General features: G+C 37.2%; 1 pseudogene; it reads left to right on the top strand.

Moving 5' to 3' along the window:
• The first annotated feature begins 13,528 nt into the window (after nt 1–13,528).
• LOC103288797 (serpin B6-like) lies at nt 13,529–14,237 on the top strand (annotated as a pseudogene).
• The last annotated feature ends 6,620 nt before the right edge of the window (nt 14,238–20,857 follow it).

Below are 20,857 nucleotides of genomic sequence, written 5' to 3'. Positions count from 1 at the left end.
TTTATTTCCACTCAGATTTTTATTCCTTCCTTCCTTCTGCTTATGTTGGGTGTTTATTCCTCTTCTTATGATTTCTTTAGATATAAATTTAGATTGTTATTTGGGATTATTCCTGCTTCTTGAGGAAGACCTGTATAGCTATAAACTGTCAATTCCTTCTACTGTATTTTTCATTTCAGCTATTGTATTCTTCTTCCCTGATTCATTCCTTCCTTCCTTCCTTCCTTCCTTCCTTCCTTCCTTCCTTCCTTCCTTCCTTCCTTCCTTCCTTCCTTTCCTCTCTCCCTCCCCTCCCTCCCTCCCTTCCTTTCTTTCTTTCCTTTCCTTCTTTTTTTTTTTTTTTACAATTTCTCTTTGTTGAAGTGTTACCTCTCAAGTGTATTGAGCATACTTATGACTGTTTCAACTCTTAACAAGCAAATTATTTATTTCTATTTTATTTTCTCTGGAATTTTCCCTTGTTTCTTCATTTGGGGCATATTTTTTGTCTCCCCATTTTGTTTGACTCTCAGTGCTTGCTTCCTTGCCCTTCTAATCAGGTAGGGTTGCCTGATGCAGTGTGACAGTTCCTTGCACTCTTGGCATGCCCTACTGGTTAAACTCTGTGAACCTAGCTGGGTCTGGGCAGAGTCACTTTCAGAACTTAAGTCTTAAGGCCTCTCCAGCTCTGCCCCTTCTCTCCTTGGGGCAGGCCTGCAAGAACACACCTCAGCTCCTTTCTATTTCTGTGCACTTTCTGTGCAGTACAGCTCGTTGTTACCCCTCTAAGGCCCTCTTACTTCACAGGCAGCCCCTGCAAGCCTGCCCTGTTGCTTAAATGATCGCAGTCAAAGCAAGATCTTGGCAGGGCCCCTCTGAGAGCCTAATTCTCAAAGCCCTACTGGCTCCTCCCTTTCTTCTATTGTGACAGCCTTGTGTGCATGTGCATTGCTGTACTTTGGTAGCTTTAAAGTCACTCTGGGGCAGTGCATGAACAGCAACAGCCCTCTCACTCAGCTCAGGTCAGCCCTGCCTGTACACACTGTTGCTTTAATTGCATACAGAAGCACAGGGTCTGGGCAGGGCTGCTCTGCCTGCCTGCCCTGCTCTGACCCTTGTTCAGGTGGGGCATTACTCCCTTGCACAGCCAAAATTTGCTAGTTCTGAACTCTCCCGGGCAGGGCAGGAGTTCCCGTGAAGCAGCAAAGCAACACCTCACTCTCTCCACACAGAGCACCAAATCCCTCCAACTCCACACTTTTTTCCGACTGTCCAACCCCACTTGTGCATGCAGCAGTGCCCCACGATCTCCAGACTTTTTCTAGACCTGACCATGCTGGGTGTAGGTGCCAGAGTACTTTGTCAGCTCCCCACTCTTTCTAGGAGGGAGAACCCCACTTGAGCACACAGTAGCACCACACTTTCTCTGGTCATTGATGCCCTACAGGGGCGTACTGCAGTTCTGGTGTTGTTAATCCTCATCTGAGGATATTTTTCTATTGATTCTTAAAGAGAGTGGAAATGAGAGGGAGAGACAGAGAGAGAAACATCGATGTGAGAGAGACCCATTAATTGATTGATTGGTTGCCTCCTGCATGTGCCCTAAACCAGAATTGAATCCGGGATCTCTCAGTCCACAGGGCAATGCCCCATCCACTGAGCCAAAGGCTTTAGCATTCTTTTGGCTGTGCACTCTTCTCAGGCATGGGAGCCCCTTGTGTGTGCAGCCCTGTGGGGCCACGAAGTAGCACCTGCTGCACCTGGTGGATCAATCTCTGGGGGAAGGGACCCTTGTATGAACGCGATGGCACTCTTCCGTTTAGGCTGGGTCTATCTCTAGTCATGGTGCCTGAGGGCATGCTACAGTGCCCTGCAGGTCCCTCGGAGAACCTGGATGGAGCTCCCACCCACTATGCACATTCAAGGGAAACTAAACAATATCACTGAGGGTTTCCTCTGGTTTCTGGTTGTTCCCTCAGCTCCCATAGAACTCTTGTGGTTCCCAGACCTTCTTCTTGGAGTCACTGTTTCTTGCTTGTTGTGCAGAGGCTGTTAAATTTGTTCTCAGTTGCCACTCCGAAGAATTTTCTCTGAATATAGGTATGCATTTGACATACTTAATGAGGTAGTGAGCTCAGCATCCACCCACGCTGCCATCTTGCTGAAACTCCCCAGGTTTATTTTGATATGAAGTTTTTTTTATTTTCATTCATCTCAAATATATTTTAATTCATTTACCTCCAGGTACTTTCCAACTTCCCATGTAATATTTTTGTTTAACAATTATTTATGAGTTTGTGTTCATTAATTTCAAGCTATTTGTAAATGTCCTAAAATTCCTTCTGCTATTGAATTTTATTTTAATTACATTGCATTTGGAAACATACTTTGTGTAAATGCAATTTAAAAAAAAATTGATTGAGGCTTGTTTTAAGGCCTAGCATATGGTCTCTTCTGTAGAGTGTTCTATGCACACCTGAGGAAAATGTGTATTTTGCTGCTGTTGAATGAAATGATTAATACATATTTCTTATTTCTAGTTGATTTGTAGTGGTTTCAAGTCTTTAATTTATTTGTTGATCTTCTGCCTATACTTTTCTTTCTATCATTGCAGGTGGAGGTATTAAAGAGTCTAATAATAATTGTATAATTTTCTATTTCTCATTTCAATTATTCGTTTTTGCCTCATATATTTTGGAGCTCTGTGTTTATGTGTATAATTTGAAATTAATTATAATTAAAAACACCAATTATATTAAAATGTATGCCATATAGAGTTAAAGAAATGTTCAGAAGACACTTTATTGATTAAAAATATCAAGCCCTTTGTATTGATAAAAATTAGTAATTCTTTACTTTGATTTAGAATGTTTGTTCAAAAAATGTTAGCTGAACAGATTACATTATTTCGTGATATATTAAATTTAAAAACTATCTCAATGACTTTTAAAATATGACAAACAAAATATTCAATAATCTTTGTTTATATAGGTTCAATGAAAGAAAACTAAATTCATCCAAACTTAATACTGGTTATAGTATAATGCTGGTTAGAGATAGCTATATAATGTTATTTTTATTTTATTTTTTATTTTTTTATTTTTTTAAATATATTTTATTGATTTTTTTTACAGGGAGGAAGGGAGAGGGATAGAGAGCTAGAAACGTCGATGAGGGAGAAACATCGACCAGCTGCCTCCTGCACATCCCCTACTGGGGATGTGCCCGCAACCAAGGTACATGCCCTTAACCGGAATCGAACCTGGGACCTTCCAGTCCGCAGGCCGACGCTCTATCCACTGAGCCAAACCGGCTTCGGCTAATGTTATTTTTAAATTTTTTTGATAATTTTCATACGTTGTAAAGTCATGCTAAATAATCAAATCTAATCTTACTTACAGTTTGAAACTACAAATAGCTATCTAATTCTATATAAATTTAGCAGTGGTAGACATTAATTTAGGTATTAAAGTTATTAAGTTCTACAATTTAAACTTCTGTTTTATAGATAGACAGTTAAGAACACACAATTGAAAGTAAAATTAATCTTATTTCCACATTTCTCTTTGTTTCCAAGTTTTGTGTGCTAAGATAATTTGTACTAGCAGACTATGTAAGAAATATTCATCTCAATTTTATCAATTAAATTTTTAATATTTCTTTTTTTTAATTACTTTATTGATTAAGGTATCACATATTTGTCATCAACCCCCCCCCGCATTCCCTTCCCCCCCCCCCACACGCATGCCCCCCTCCCCCTGTTGTCCGTGATCACTGGTTAGGCTCATATGCAAGCACACAAGTCCTTTGGTTGATCTATCTCCCTTGTCCCCACCCTCCCCTACCTTCTTCCCTCTGAGGTCTGACAGTCTGATCAATGCTGTTCTTGTTCTTCAGTCTATGTTGTTCATCTTTTCCCCTAGATGAGTGAGCTCATGTGATACTAGGAATACACTTATAGGAACCAAAAATGAGACAAGCAATAATGGTTATGCTGAAAGGCAAATGAATCAGTCTATAGTGAGTTTCTTTCTGGGCCAACAGTTCTTTGAGTCCCGGTTTCTATGTCCAACAGTTGTTTATGTGTTCATAACAGCAATGATATTTCAGTTCTGGATGGTGGACAAATGGTGGTAAAGCAGGTCCGACCCTCTCCGGTTTGGTCCTGGGTATTTTAATATTTCTTAACTTATAGGACTTTATACTAGTTTTTTAGAGCAATTAAATCTTAAACAATTTAATTAACTGGAGAAGAAAATATTGGATACACATTATTTTGTTTTAGTATCTCATTTAGTTTGGATAGACATTTTGAAAATCAACATCTTGAATATTTGAAATGGATAGAATGGCAGTGAATAGGAAAACCTCTGAAAGAAAATAGTAAATATTGGTCTACTGACTATATGAATTTTACTTGAACAGGTTACCAGAGATGTGTCAAAGATTCATATTGTGCTGAAATTTTATTTTTCTCTTCATTGTATAAACTGAAATGCTCTCTGCATATGAATAGCTCTGTAGGTTTTTTGTTTGTTTTTAAATATGTTTTTATTGATTTCAGAGAGGAAAGGAGAGGGAGAGAGAGAGAAACATCAATGATGAGAATCATTGATCATCAGCTGCCTCCTGCACACCCCCTACTGGGGATTGAGGTCACAACCCAGGCTTGTGCCCTGACCAGGAATTGAACCTTGAACTCCTGGTTCTTAGGTCAATGCTTAACCACTGAGCCATGCCTGGCCAGGCTGTAGTTTGTTTTTGATAACCATAGCTCTTTGTAACTAAAATTTAATTCTATGTACACTTAGAAAATACTGATTCCTAACCAGGTACAGATAAATACTGGTTATTATTAATCCTTTCCCCCCCGCTCCCTACATTGGTGAAACCTGTGATTAATAGCCAACAGTTAGAGTAGCTTTACAATATATATGTATATATATCTTGATCTGAGATTGAGAGTCAAGATCACGTTCAGACTCATATTCCACAATTTAAGGTGTTCATTTTCAGGTTTGATTATAAATTTTGTAGACAATAAGATTTGACATGCATGCTTTACTGAACATTTCCTTAGTAAATAACCTCCTTTCCCCCCAATGATTTGTGGTGTTTAGGGGAAACACTTTCAGAGAACAATTTGTGGTTAATGCCTTTCCGTAGGTAAAATCCCACTGAGAAGTGCTCTAGCTATCTTGCTCTGGGTTGTGTTCCAACTTAGTTTAAGGGACTTTAGGGGACACAGTCCTGCTGATTCCACTGTTCTTTCCTGCCTTCCTTTTTTTTTGTAATCTTGACCCAAAAACTATTTTAAGTGATGTCTGATTTGGCTTCCTGTGGTTCTCAAATGTTCGCTGACAAAGGATTATTGAAAGAATGTGTGACTCTCCCTTTCTTTTCTTGAATTCAGAGTTTCTGATGTTCATATTAACGTGAAAGGGTCATCCACAAAGAGACAAAGAACACTAATGTTGTAAAGCTTCTCAGCTCTTCTCCTTTATCACAGCTGGGGGAGTCCAAACCATTGGGATCAAATATCCTCAAAAACATCAGCATCTGTGTCATCACTAGCCTGTAGGCTGTGAGGATTATCCTTAAAGTAGTCTTCTCTCTCTATCGTTCATCAATTGAAAGCTATAGAAACATGGAATTTTGGGGCTTAACGGGCACCTTAAAGGTCAAATAGTCCAACCCCTTTACTTTATAGCATTAAGAAATTGAAGCCTATAATGAATAGGTTATTTGTCCATGGGCATGAACAAAGACACTGAAATGGATAAGGAAGTAGTATCTCTGTCTATAGCAAGGGAACTCCACACTGCACTCTTATTACTACTATGCTTTCCCTTGTTTCCTTAACCTACGTACCTTATGGAACCTTGCTCAGATCCTAGGGAATCTCCTAATATGATAACTGAGTTGAAGAGATTATGGGCTTTAACATTAAGGATTCACTATAGTTTTAAGTTGCAGGAAGCCTATGCCAAAATTATTTGTATTTCTAAACATATATTTGGTTGCCAATTTAATATCATATCAAGCAAAACCTGTTGTGAATTTTATCCAAAATGGTAGTGGCTTTTATCTAAAACAATAATAGAAAGTCTTTGTTGATTTCCTCTTCTTGTCTGATCGCTATGGCTAGCACTTCCAGTACTATATTGAGCAGGAGTGGTGAAAGTGGGCATCCCTGTCTTGTTCCTGTTCTTAGGGGAAATGAGTTTAGTTTTTGCCCATTGAGTATGATGTTGGCTGTAGGTTTGTCATATAAGGCTTTTATTATGTTGAGGTATGATACCTCTATTCCCACTTTGCCAAGAGTTTTTATCAAGAAAGGGTGTTGGATTTTGTCAAATGCTTTTTCTGCATCGATTGATATGATTATGTGATTTTTGTCTCTCAGTTTGTTTATGTGATGTATCACATTTACTGATTTGTGGATATTGTACTATCCTTGCATCCCCAGAATAAAAAAAAAAAAATTAAGATACCTAGGAATAAACTTAACTAAGGATGTAAAAAACCTGTACTCGGAAAACTACAGGACATTGAAAGTCTTTGTTGAAAATAAATATGGTATTTGATAGAGCACTGTAGGAATAGTGACTATGGACTTTCAATGAAGGATATCTATCACAATTGAATGTATAGCCAATGTGGTTTATCAAATGACGTTAGGCTGAAATACCACCTTCAGCACTACTAAAAAAAAAATCAAGATCTTCAATTACATAGTTCTTAAAGGTATAGATTAACTTGAAAGCTAAATGACTCAGTGTGAGTCATACAGTGATGCCTCTCGTTAAAATATATATACTTTAATAAGGACTTCTATGTTATGCTTGTAAAAGTAACTCAATAAATGTCTTTTCGCTGGGGTAATAGCACATTTCAACTGAAGAGAGACTAGAAATAAAAGGAGCATATGCCTTACTTGTGGTGATGCAACATAAATGTGTATGTTCCAAAGAAGAGGAAAATATAAGAATCTTGTGTTCATTTTGAGAGAGAATAGAAAAGATTCAGAGAACCTAAGAAGAAAGCAGAACAATTAACATGTTTTCCTAAATATGTTTAAAGAGATGCAAATGCATTTAGAGATATTAGGTCCAAACTTCCTCTGAATGAAGCAACATTCATTTAGTCTGATTTCAATGCTTTCCATTAATGTGAATCTATTTTTGTTGTTGCTGTTAATCCTCACCTGAGGATACTTTTTACACTGACTTTTTTAGAAAGAGTGGGAGGGAGAGGGAAAGGGAGAGACCGAGAGAGAGAAACATCAATGTGAAGGAGATACATCGACTAGTTGTCTCCCGTGTGCACCCCAACTGGGGCCCAGGATCGACCCTGCATCCAAGGTACGTGCCCTTGACCAGAATCAAACCAGCAATCCTTCAATCTGCTGGCTGACACTCTACCACTGAGCCAAACAAGCTAGGGCAAGTTGAATCTACTTTTTATGAATTTGTCTCTTTAATTTTAACTAAGATTTTTTTAAACATAAATTTATGGGAGTGACAGTAGTTAATAAGATCATATAAATTTCAATTGTACATTTCTATGATACATGATCTGTATATTGCACTGTGTGCCCACACCCCAATGTCAAGTCATCTTCTATCACCATATATATAGCCCCCTTACCCTTGCTCCCCTACTTGCCTTCTTCCCTCTGGTGACCTATGAATCTGTGTCTATGAGTTTCAGTTTTATATCAGACATATGAGTAAAACCTTCTTCCACAGATTGAGTGAAAATCTGCATTCTTCTATCTACTTCAAACATATACCTTTTATTTTTTATAAATTTATGTTAAATTTGCGAAAGAACATTTGCAGCATTAAGGCCAATTTCCATTTATCTGTATTAATGAATGAAACTGATAATATTCACAGCTAAAAATATATTTTTAATTGGTACTAAACAACACATATTTGTAGCACTATTTTTATTTATTCCCTCTGTTCTTTTCTAAATTTTGATGCTTTTTTATATCTTTATGAGACTAAATTCTTAAAAGAGAAACAGATAAAATAGCATGTTTTTATTATCAAATTATATTTTCATTTTAATTGATATAGGCATAGTGAAAATAGCATTTTTTGTTAATGATCTTGGCTTACATGAAAGATTCTTAGGAATTACATTTATTGAAACTACAAAATTATTGCTTACCGGGAATTATTTAGTGTGAAATACAAGAATTTAAAATTTTTCATATTGAAGAATGTTTTGTCTTGTGTATTTGTTTTTCAAATTTGCAATAATTAAATCTTATAAATGAATAAACATTTTTGTTACTTCAGAAATGCAAGGGCAGTTTACTGAACATTCTAGGCCACATGAATGTTCTATGGAATGTCATGTTCAACTTTTGAAATGTATCTGAAGGGGCAGAAAGTCATATGGATGATATTAATGATTTGATCGATTTGGAACTCTTCTGTGAAAAGTGATAACCAGTTCAAATCTCCAAACTTTTTCCTCATCACTGCCACTTTCTGAAATTAGAGAAGGTCAAACACTTAAATACTAACACCTGGGTATTCAGGGCAAGGATGTATGCAAATGGTAGTAAGATTGGAAGCAATGTTCTAAAGTAAATTAGCTCAGATCCATCTGAGTGTATGAGTCTTTTCCTAGCCAGGTAGAAGGGAACTCTCCTTAATCTGAAATCCACTAGCCGTTATGGCTCTTAAACTTTAAATGCATAAGAATCTCCTTCTCAGAGGTGTGAGGCCTGTGCAGTAGTCTCCATATTTGATTTAATGTTTTGCTTCACCATTTTGAAATTCTTTTTTTTAATATTTTTTCTTTAGTGATTAAGGTGTTACATGTGTCCTTATCCCCCCATTGCCCTCCCATCCCCCCACTCATGCCATCACCCCCCCTGGTGCCTGTGTCCATTGCTTAGGCTTATATGCATGCATACAAGTCCTTTGGTTGATATTCTTAATAATTTTTTTGAACTAATATTTTGTAAGTGAAGTTCAGTGGGGCAATTGAGCATATCCTTTACCAAAGGTAGATACATGCAACAAGTTTGCCCACTATTTCCTGCCACATTATTCACATATAGCATTTGTGATGTTCCTTGATCATAGAATTGTGGTAGACCCCATGCTTGGGCATTCAGCCAGACTCAAAGCGAATACAAGTAAGCATGTTACATCAACGAGCAAGTAAGCAGAGAAACAGTCCTGAGAGTAGTTTGTAAAGAAGGCAGTGGCATTCTAAGAAATATGAACAACCAAAGAACCCCATCATATCCTTTCTTACCTTTGTTACTTCCCTGTATTGACTAACCACTTAGGCTGAAAATGATGACATGGAAGGAGAAGGAAAGATAAGACAACCCATAGTTTTTTTTCAGCTTTTAGTCCTTTCTTACTCATCACTAAGCTTAAAGTAGAAAGTGCTGGTAGAATATGTGCATAACAGGAAATGAAATAACAACTGAATTAGTTTTGTGGAACATTTGTTTTTCTAGTAAGAATGAAATACATAAGCATGTATTGACTAAAATTATGAATTATGTAAGTTCAGTAATTCCCTATCCATGTTACATGCTCTTAATATTTGCATTTTAAACCAGCATTACACAATATAAAAATGAACATAAAATTCATGTTCTTAATTTTAAAATTTTAATGGTTTTTTTTTTTGCTTGAACAAAATAGCAAACAACAAACATCATGACAAGGTAAGAGAGAAGGCCTACAGCACAAAGGAAAAGACTGTATAATTTACAACTTAATGGCATGATTTTTCCCTTCTTTTTAAACAAGGGCACACATGTTTTCATTTTGCAGTAGGCACTGATAATTGCATTATTTTTCAATTCAAATTTTATTTTCAATTACAGTTTACATTTAATATTATTTTGTATTAGTTTCAGGTGTAGCATAGTGTTCCCCTTATATTTCTAGTACCCAACTGGCACCATACATAGTTATTACAATATTATTGACTGTATTCCCTATGCTGTACTTTATATCCCCATGACTGTTTTATAACTACCTATTTATACTTTTTATTCCTTTCTTTATTTTATTTTTTTTACCCAGTTCTTCAATCCCTCTCCCCTATGGCAACCATCAGTCTGTTCTCTGTATCTACTAGTATGAGTCTGTTTCAATTTTGGTTACTCATTTATTTTGTTCTTTGCATTCTCTATATAAGTGAAATCATGGTGTTTGTCTTTTTTTCTGAATGACTTACTTCACTTAGTATAATACCCTCTAGATCCATTCATGCTGTTTGAATAGGCATAGGGTGGGATTGGACATCTGCTTCTTTAATAAGCCGTGATGCAGGTAGTATATAGAACACACTGTCCCTAGAACACTCATTTGATTTTTTTTTAAATATACCCTTATACTATTATTTGTATTTACATGCATATAGCTCTGATTGCATAAGATTGCAAGATCCATCAAGGTAAGACATATGAAATACTTGAGGTATCTTAAGTTTTAGCTGAGTGTCTTTCATATGGTATATTTTAAGAGTATATTTGTTTATTAATGAAGAGATATCTGATATTAGTCTACCCAAGTAGCAGTGAATAAAATAATTTTCACAATAAAATTAAATTTTAAAAGTACTGTCCTCCATTGTGACTGTCATGACCTATTTAGAGTATACATTAATGTTATAGGGCTAAAACGAAAGTCATTCCCATCTAGAAATTATAAACATAAAACATTTCTTCCAATTATTTATAATTTAAAAAAAAAACTGTTGAATGCATAAATATGGATTCATGTTTTAAACCAAGAATATTTTGGAAGAAGTTTAGTGGCACAAATGTTTTTCTAAGTGAAATATTGTATGTAAATTCACTATCTATATATATAAAAGCCTAAGCGACCATCACAACCGAACGGATGACCAAACAGGCTGCGTGGGGCGAGTAGGCTGGCAGGGGGGTTAGTAAAGGGTGACCAAATGACTGAGCAGCAGGCTGCGTGGGGCAACCAGGCCTGCAGGGGGGTTAGTGAGGGGCGACCAAACTACTGAACAGCAGGCTGCATGGGGCGACCAGGCCTGCAGGGGGGGCAGTTGGGGGCAACCAGGCCACTGGGCGGGGGGCACTAAGGGGCGACCAGGCCGGCGGCGGGGGGGGGGGGGCAATTGGGGGTGACTATACTGGAAGGGGGGTAGTTGGGGGCAATTAGGCAGGCAGGTGAGCAGTTAGGAGCCAGTGGTCCCGGATTGTGAGAGGGATATCCAACTGCCGGTTTAGGCCAGATCCTGGGAATCGGGCCTAAACCTGTAGTCAGACATCCCCCGAGGGGTCCCGGATTGGAGAGGGTGCAGGCTGGGCTGAGGGGACACCCACCCCACCCCCGTGCATGAATTTCATGCACTGGGCCTCTAGTTTTAAATAATTATTGGCAGAACTGTTCTCTTGAAAGAAAGAGCATCCAGCCCATCTTCCTGTTGACAGACTGTAGGGTACAATGTGAGGAGAAGGTATTGAGTTTACAAATAATGTAATCACTAAGTGGTCATTTTCTTCCAGAATCCTCCATCTGAGATTTAAAATACACATGCTATCTTTCAATTTAAGTTAAATTAAATTATGTTAATATTCATTTTTAAATTAGGCTAAAATGCCCTGGAAATACTGGGGGAAATATTCTGATGATTGCTAGGACATTAAGCTGTTAAAGAATTTTATAAATAGGCCAACTGATTTTTAGAAAATGACTATGTAAATAAATAAAATAAATTAATTAAAACCCAGTTGAGTCACCTGTGAGAATGAATTTCAATTTTATTCTATTACTTATAAAGCAAGTGCAGAAAACAAGAGGTTATTTAGTTTGGAGTTCTGCCATCTAACCTTTACAGAATGAAATCCCTAAGTAAAGACTCTTACAAATGGGAATGTGTGAAGTTATTCATAAATTCAGCAGCCCTTTTTAAAAATGTCTGGGAAAGTGTTTTATACATGAATGCTCCATAGGGTATAATCATTGAATACTTATTGAAGATTACATATGGTCTTCAGTCCTGTGAAAAAGGTGATCTGACTAATAACAGATTGATGGATATGAAAGGCTCAAGTACTTCTAGTATTCCAGGCCAATTATCTGTGAACTAAGGAGGACTTCAACGATAGTTCATAATGAGTCATTTAGAGCTGTTACAGTCAGTTAGGTTAAAATCCCTGTTAAATATTGGCCTACATATGGTTAGTCAAGGCAGATGAAAGCAAGTGTGTGCCTATCAGCCTGCTGTCAGTTAATAGCCCCAAACCACAGACCTCAGTCAGTTTCTACAGTCCTAAGAAAACTGTCGTGTGTTATTTGGGATTGTATTCATGGAAACATAACTTGGAGCAAATGTACCCTACCTTTCATAAATCTTTCATTTCATAGGTTTTCTCGCTTGAACCAACACTGCAGTTTCTATGGTTATACTTTGATCAGTATAATCAACTAGTTCCAAAGTTGTGATTTGATTTTGTGAAGTTTCTTGACATCCGCAGGCAGTAGTTTCTTCTGTACATAGAGTGTGACTAAATTACACCACAGAGGGTTTCTGAGTAGCAGTTTATGCAAATAAAATGATTCCCATATCTCATGCTCCATAATAATAACAATCATTGGAGCTTAAAATAAGAAATTGGGATACGGAAAAGTTTTACATTCTGATAATTTAATATAACGTTTTTCTTATTGTATATCAACACAGGTTATTTGAAGAAAGTATATATATATATATATATAGTTTCTATGACATATACATCCCTTATTTGTGCTAAAAATCTAGAAAGGCTTTTAGAGCCAATTTGTTGGAAAAGCTTGACATGGCATTTTGTGAAGACAATGCAAGATAAAGTTCATAGTGGAGGGGGGATTGGTCATGAATATTTGAGACGATATGAAGTATTTTAAAACATTGACAAATCCATTATTGTGCTCCCCGTTCTGTGAAGGAGAGCTGGATAGTCATACAGAATGCTGTCTTGCACAGCAATTCCATTACTATTAACAACGAAGGTACTGACCCTGTCAACAATGGACATACACGTTTTCCCTGCTTAATAGGAATCAGAAATTTAGGCTCTGATGTCCATGACTATTTCAAAGAGAATAAGATTTCAGCAGTTCTCATTATTCATTCTCTTACCTCCTTCTAAAGTATTACCTCTGCCCATGCATGTAATAATGAGAATATGAGTTTACATGTTGATTACCAGTGCCTGACCAACCATATACATATATGCAAGGTATTCGGCTCAAATACTTTATTAAAGAAACACTATTTTTAAAGCGTTTTTATTGCTGACCTTTAAAAAAGTCTATAATGACAGTCAAAATAGTGTAATGATAAAAATGATCTAATTATAGTTCAATTTGATATGCTACCCTTGCAACTTTAATACCGTCAAACACATCTTTGATTATTATTTTCAAAGTCTACAAAAATCTCTGATATTAGAAATGTATTTGCTGCCATTGCTCCTCTTACTCTGGCTGCATCGCCAAGACTCTGGGACTTACCATCATGGATAGTCTCTTGGAAGCAAATGGCACTTTTGCCTTTACCTTTTTTCTCACCTATGAGCATCTCCTCTGCCCTGGCCATGGTCTTCATGGGGCAAAAGGAAACACCTCAGCCCAGATGGCACAGGCACTTTAAGTAAAAGCGGTGGCGGAGGTGAGTATGCCCATCAGTGTTTCTAATCGCCTGTCACCAAAGTCAATAGGACTGGCACATAGCACTAGCTTATCACTGCCAACAGGCCCTTTGGAGAAAAGTCTTATGATTCTTACGATGCTTCTGATTTCAACTCATCTTTCTAAGATCCGTGCCACAAATTCTACCAAGCAGTGGTGGAAGAGCTTGACTTCTTCAAAGCTACAGAGGAGGCTAGAAAACACGTCAACACCTGATGTGTGACTAACAAGACAGAGGGTAAAATTACAAAGCTGCTGTCTCCAAATTCAGTTACTAGTAATCAAGTTACTTGTCTGGTTCTCATGAATGCCATCTACGTCAAAGGAAACTGGGATAATCAGTTTAACACACAGAAAACCAAGGAAAGACCATTTAAAGCCAGCAAGCATGAGGGTAAACCTGTGCAAACGATGTTTAGAGACATGGAGGATGTCCTTGGCTCTCTGGGCATGAATGATGCCTTTGAGCAGATCATGGCAGACTTTCCTGGAATGTCGTCCAGGAGAGAACTGTTTCTGTCCAAGGTCATGCACACGTATCTTTGTGGAGGTCAATGAGGAAGGCACCGAGGCTGCAGGCGCCACCTGGGCCATCACGATGCTTCAATGTGCAAGAATGACCTCCAGGTTCTTGCTGACCACCACTTCCTTGTCTTTATTCAGCACAGCAAAACCAACGGCATTCTGTTCTGTGGCCAGTTCTCCCTCCCCTTAGGGAATGGTCAGTATTGCATGCAGCCCTTCTCCTGCCTCCTAAAGACCCACTCTTCCTCTGACACTAACTTCACAATGTGCCTGAAATCCAAAGTAATCGTTGGTGACAATCCATAAATAAAGAGCCTAATTTTGAAGAAGAAAAAAAGAGAAATGTTTTACACCCTCCCAATACTTCATCTGAACCTCTTCTTTTTGTCTTCTGTCACATTTTCATTCATTCCATCATTATTAAAAACAATTTTTGATCAAAGATGAGCTGTTCAAAAACTCATAGTCTCTTCCTTCAGTTTTTGTTGTGGCTCTTCATTTCACCCCATGGAGCAAATGAATGAGAGAGGAGATATTAGAGAGATGCTAGTCACTGTTAACTGGTACACAAATAAAATAAAAAAAATCAGAAATGCCTTTTGGACACTAATGAGACATATTGCTTTGAGCAAAAGTGACATGCCAGATTATTCTTATAAAATAAAACAGCTTGACAGCATGCAGCTCTCTCCCCGCTCACATGACCCTGATAATTTCTCCTGGCACCATTTGACTCTACTAAGTATATATTTATTCCATAACGATCCCTCGCAAAGGACTATGGGGAGTAATATCGTTGATACATGCAGTATAAGCCATTCTTACTTGCCCTTTCCCCAGTTGTGCTGGCACTTGCTGACAGTTGTAAAAACTTGTTGTTGTCATAAGGCACGACAACTCCAAAGGCACACAGGGAACAGATGTATGCTATAATAATAACAAGTTGCCACTTAAAAAAATACTTTTCAGCTTAGGGCTGCATTTAAACCTTCAGGTACAGATCGTGAAACTCATAATGTGGGAGAGTGAGTACTGGTGGTGTCTTTGAGAGTCTCTGGAGAAAAAGACTCTGAGATATTGTTACCATTATCACCATCTTGCTAACTGAATCACAGTTAGTGCCTGGGTTATTACACCTAAGGGAGTGACTTACTACCCTCTAGGTTGAAATAAAGGGCAAAATGAGATTCTTTCATTGTAGAAAGGTGGAACAAACTCAGGACACACAAAGGAAAAGGCACACTATTCAATCTCAATCTTTTAAAGATCGAGATCTAAATTAAGCTGAATATGCAATCCTCAGTTTGGCCATATAAATTAATCGAGCATACGTTGCACCTAAACTGAATACAAATGAAACTCTTTATACAATTAGATACACCCTTCCTTCTGAAATATATGCATCTTATTTTTGTAAAAATGCATAAGCAAAAGCAAAATAGAACAGGCAAGAAAATTTCATACCAAAGCAGAGTTGTACTTGAAAAGGAAAGGATGTCAATGTGCCGCAGACTGCGTCAGTTTTTATCTCTCAGTCAGTTACGTTGTAAAATTGTAAGATGCTGTTGAAGTAATTCAAATTAAAAGTAATATTGATGAAAACTGCTTTCATTTTTATTCACTCATAAACATTAGAGTATAAATGCTAGACTTCTTTTCAAACCCTATAGATAGAAGTGAGCGTTCTAGCTTTAAGTATCTGGAAAGGATATATAAATTGTATATTACACTTGAATCTGAAATATAAAATGGTCACTATGTTTTGATAATGAAAAGTTGAGCCCTTTAACAATGCCCTATTTTGCCCAGGAGTTGATCTTTTTTTACTCCTTTCCCTGATATGACTAATTTTGTATTTCTATTGTTTCCTACTGCGATCCAGATTTATTTTAAAAAAAGAATTGTGAGGTGCCTTGTCTGTTTATAATAGTTCAAATATAGAATAGTAGATTAAACCAATGACTCCTCAAAGTAAATTCTAGCCTGTGATTCTGTATTCATGTGCTCAATCTGTATGATCTGAGGAATGGTTAAGAAAAAAAGAAAATATCACTGGGACAGTTTTCTTAATTATTTTCCAGATAAGTCTTAATGATTAGGACTTTTAAAACACTTGCGATATGTTTCAAAATAACTAAACTGGGATATTTTATAGGAAAGAGTAGAGGGTACTGGTTGAGTACACACACACACACACACACACACACACACACACACACACACGTATATCCTAGAGGCCCAGCACATGAAATTCATGCGTGGGTACGGTCCCTAGGCCTGGCCTGCGATCACGGCCATCTTCCCCAGCTGCCCGCAGCCGGCTCCACCCCTCCACTGCCACCCACCCCCAGTTCCCCATTTGTCATCAGGTGATTGGTGCCTGATGGCCGGAGGAAGGGACCAAGAGGTGGTCAGTGCACCTCATAGTGACTGGTTCAGCGGTCGTTCTGGTGGTTCTGCCGTTAGGGTCAATTTGCATATTACCCTTTTATTATGTGCCCTGACCGTGAATCAAACCATGACCTTCTGGTTCATAAGTTGATGCTCAACCACTGAGCCACACAGGCAGGGCTGGTTGAGCACTTTTGACCAGACCAGGTGAGCATGTGATTTTAAATGTGAACCATGGAAATAAAAATAGTTGTCTGTGCTTAATCATTTACTCAGCACCTGAGGCAAATCAGGTTCCTCAAATCAATTACTCCAGAGTGATGGCAGGGAACAAACACTTTATCAGCAAACTTGTATATTTTGTATCAGTTTGTTTTTTTGTATTTTTAGACATAAATATGAAACACGGAGTTTGTGTTCAAACAACAGTCTCTCCTCTCTCCAGGTGTTGACAACACAATAGGATTTGTCTATTTTGAGTACCTGAGAGGAAAATTGTAATATTGATATTATTACATTATCAGAAGACTGATACTTACAAAAAATGTTTCTTCACTCAGAGTTACAAAGTATTGTGGCAATTTTGGAGAAAAATATCTCAATTTTAATGATATCTTATCTCATCTATGGATATTTATATAGATCTCTGGGAATGTTTATTTTATGATGCATAGTTATTGATATTATTAGCAAGCAATGGTAGTTCTGTTTTATAGCTCTTCATATCAAATCACAAATGCTGTATTTTTATTTATGCAAGAATAGAAACAGATCATTTTTTTCTGTTAATTTCCTCAGTAAATACTAATATCTTATGGTGTGAAAGTTGTCAAAGTGAACTTAACATCAAATTATTTAGATAATATATTCCCTAACATTACTTCAGACTAATAATTTTATTGTATTTTGTTTAATATTGACCAAATATAAACTTCTAAATGATATAGATAAAGGAAAAGGGACACAAAAATTGATTGAAATATGAAGTTAGCTCTCAATGAGCATGGCCTTGAGAAGTACTAAACTTAGAAGTTGAAGCACAGAATATCCCTATTTTTTCATCTCTAACTTACTTCAAATTGATAGATATTATGATACCAAAGCTGTGAATATTAGTTTATAGAGTGAAATATAGTTGAATTGCATAGTGAGTAGGAGCATGGTTGATGGATATTATTGTGTGAAATGTGGTACAGTTTCACTCTTAAAATTATTTAACTTGAAGGCTGTCACAAAATAGTGAATACTAAAAGACTTGTAACATTCCTAAATGCTTACCTGTAGTTGATAATTACATATTTAGCTTAAGTTTGATGATAGTTATATTTCTCCTAAGTAGCTAAATATACAGCATGGAGGAGCACTTCTTAAAAAGTGTCAAATTGAAATAATACTTTAAGTTTGAGACATTTATAATATGTAAGGTAAAAGGCCATCTAATTCAATATGAACCTACTAGCCATGGAAGATTCACTATACCCATTTAAAAGTTTTATGATGTAAAATTTTTGTCATTCACTTAAAAATTTCATAGTAATATGTATGTACATTTTATGTGTATGTGTATAATCACAATAGGTCACTTGAAATGTCAACACTATTACAAAACTTATCATTTGTAATGTTTATTTTCATAACATTTTATTTTATTCCATTATATTGTGCTATTGTGCATGTTTTATAGTATTGAAGGCCCGATCTTTCCTTTGTTGTCTGCATTGTACATGGAATAGTTATATTAGGCAATTTGTATATACTTGTTCTTCTTAGGCCATGTAGGTGCTTGCTGAAATTATACGTTTAATCTTTGCTTGAGCCATTAAGTTTTGTGAGTGCTATCTTGTTGAAAGTTTTTATTATAATAAGTGGATATTATCCCATCATTTCCATCCCTGAATGGAGGATATCATTATGAGAATTTTCCAATGGATGATCTAAAGAAAAAGTTTGATTATTTTTGTTCTAAGGAAATGCAAAGGGATTTGCATTTCCAAGTGATAGACATCACTGATCTATAAAATTGTGTCTTGCTCTTGCTTTATTTCAGATCTCATTTTGGTCTCAAAAGAAAAGCAATTTTCAAAAGTAAAGTAAAAAAAAAAAAAATCTACATTAATAGATGTGTGTTGTGTTTAGTAGACCATTCAAGAACCAATGACTTCAGTCTCAGTGCCCAGGGATAAAGAAGGAAACAAAGTATAAGCTGATGATTTCAATCATCTTGCATTCAAAAGGCTAGAAGCTTCTGCCCTGGCCAGATTGCTCTGTGGTTAGAGCATTGGCCCAAGGACCAAAGGGTCTCAGGTTCAATTACAGTTCAAAGGCACGGACTTCGGTTGCAGATTCAATCTCTGGCCCTAATAGGCTCTCAGGTAGGAGGCAACCAACCAATGTATCTCTCTCACATAGATGTTTCTCTCTCTCCCTCTGCTCCCTCTCTTCCACTCTGTCTAAAAACCAATGGAAAAAATATCCTCAGGTGAGGATTCAAAATAAAGGCTAGAAGCTTAGAAACCAGATTACAACATGATTCTACACATATTATCAAGAGACATTATACATTTATCTTTGGTCAGAAGTAAGGTCAATGCTCTTTGTTTTGAAAGTCTAAGGTTCACTTGGGTATTTATGTACTATATGAGGGGCCCGGTGCACGAAATTTGTGCATTTGGGGGGGGGGGGGTCCCTCAGCCTGGCCTTGCCCTCTCACAGTCTGGGAGCCCTTGGCGGGCCTAAGCCATCAGTTGGACATCTTTAGCGCTGCCACAGAGGCAGGAGAGGCTCCCACCACTGCTGCTACGCTCGCCAGTCGTGAGCCCGTCTCAGGGCTCTGGCTGAGCAGCAGTCCCCCTGTGGGGGGAGTGCACTGACCACCAGGGGGCAGCTCCTGCATTGAGTGTCTGCCCCCTGGTGGTCAGTGCGCATCATAGCGACCGGTCATTCTGCCTTTCGGTTGATTTGCATATTAGCCTTTTATTGTGTAGGATTCCATAATATAGTCAGATGTTTAAATTGTCAGATGTCAATTAACTGTGTTCTCTTAAGCAGAAAATCATTTTTCTTAGATGACCTGACACTAGTTTAAGTTGAAAGGCTCTACCCACAGACATTGTGCCTGGGTGGGTAAAAGTAAATACAATTCCCAGCATATGTTTGAATTTTGTCTGTCCTTAGTGAAATGATAGCCTCCTAGATCAATATTTCCCAGAATTTAATCATTGGGGCAACATCACTGCAGAATTTTAATAAGTATTTACACATATACACAGATACAGTTTTATGGTCAAATGTCTTGGGAAACTCTTGGTTAAACAAAAGCATATGAGTCTCTTTACAGAAAGAATTCTCAGATACTGTTACTGCAATAACTATAACTGTCTGAATCCAAGATATGCATATATTAGGTAAGGTATTGCAAAATGAATTGTCCATAAAAATTATATCACATTAGAATATTCCCTTGAATGCTTAAAATAATAATATAAAGATTTTTTATTGTTACTAAATCCAACTAATACTTTGAAATCACATCTTATTTAAATTCTCATTAATGTTTATAATTTTTTACTTCTATGACATTTTGCTTTCCTTTCATTTCTATCCTTCCTTTCACAAAGGAAAACAAGTATGCCTATATTTTTTTAAAGATAATCCACCAAAAAGTTAATTCATCATGAGGGCTTCCTCCCATTATCATAATTTTATTTCACCCTATGAGGGAAAGCTCTTTCTTTTTCCCTTACAAAATATAGGAAAATGAGCTTTATTCAATCAAGTCTGATATTTAATATCATATGATGAAAGACACTTTGTTGGGAGGTAGATTGCAATTTAAGATTACAAGGCCCCACAGAATACCCTTCCTCCTGGTGAAACTACCTCTTCGCATCAAGATTAAAATAGGGAGCCAGGCCGGTGTACTTAGTGGTTGAGCATCGACCTGTGAACCAGGAGGTCAAGGTTCAATTCCAGGTCCAGACACACGCCCAGGTTGCTGGCTCAGTTTTCAGTGGGGGGCATGCAGGAGGCTGCCCATCAATGATTCGCATCACTGATGTTTCTATTTCTCTCTCCTTCTCCCTTCCTCTCTGAAATCAATAAAAATATATTTTAAAAAAATAAAATGAAATCCAACTAAATCTAGCTCCCAGCTACCTCTCCAAACACATTTATTACCAGCTTTTCTTAGCACGCATCTGGCACCTTGGCTTCTTTTTCTTACCCTTAAATACACCATGAACTCCATGGTTGCAGAGATTTTC

Source organism: Eptesicus fuscus, chromosome 4 (assembly GCF_027574615.1).
Source record: "Eptesicus fuscus isolate TK198812 chromosome 4, DD_ASM_mEF_20220401, whole genome shotgun sequence".
NCBI lineage: Eukaryota > Metazoa > Chordata > Mammalia > Chiroptera > Vespertilionidae > Eptesicus > Eptesicus fuscus.
Note: the sequence above shows the minus strand (reverse complement) of the source record. Positions and strands in the feature narration are given on the sequence as shown.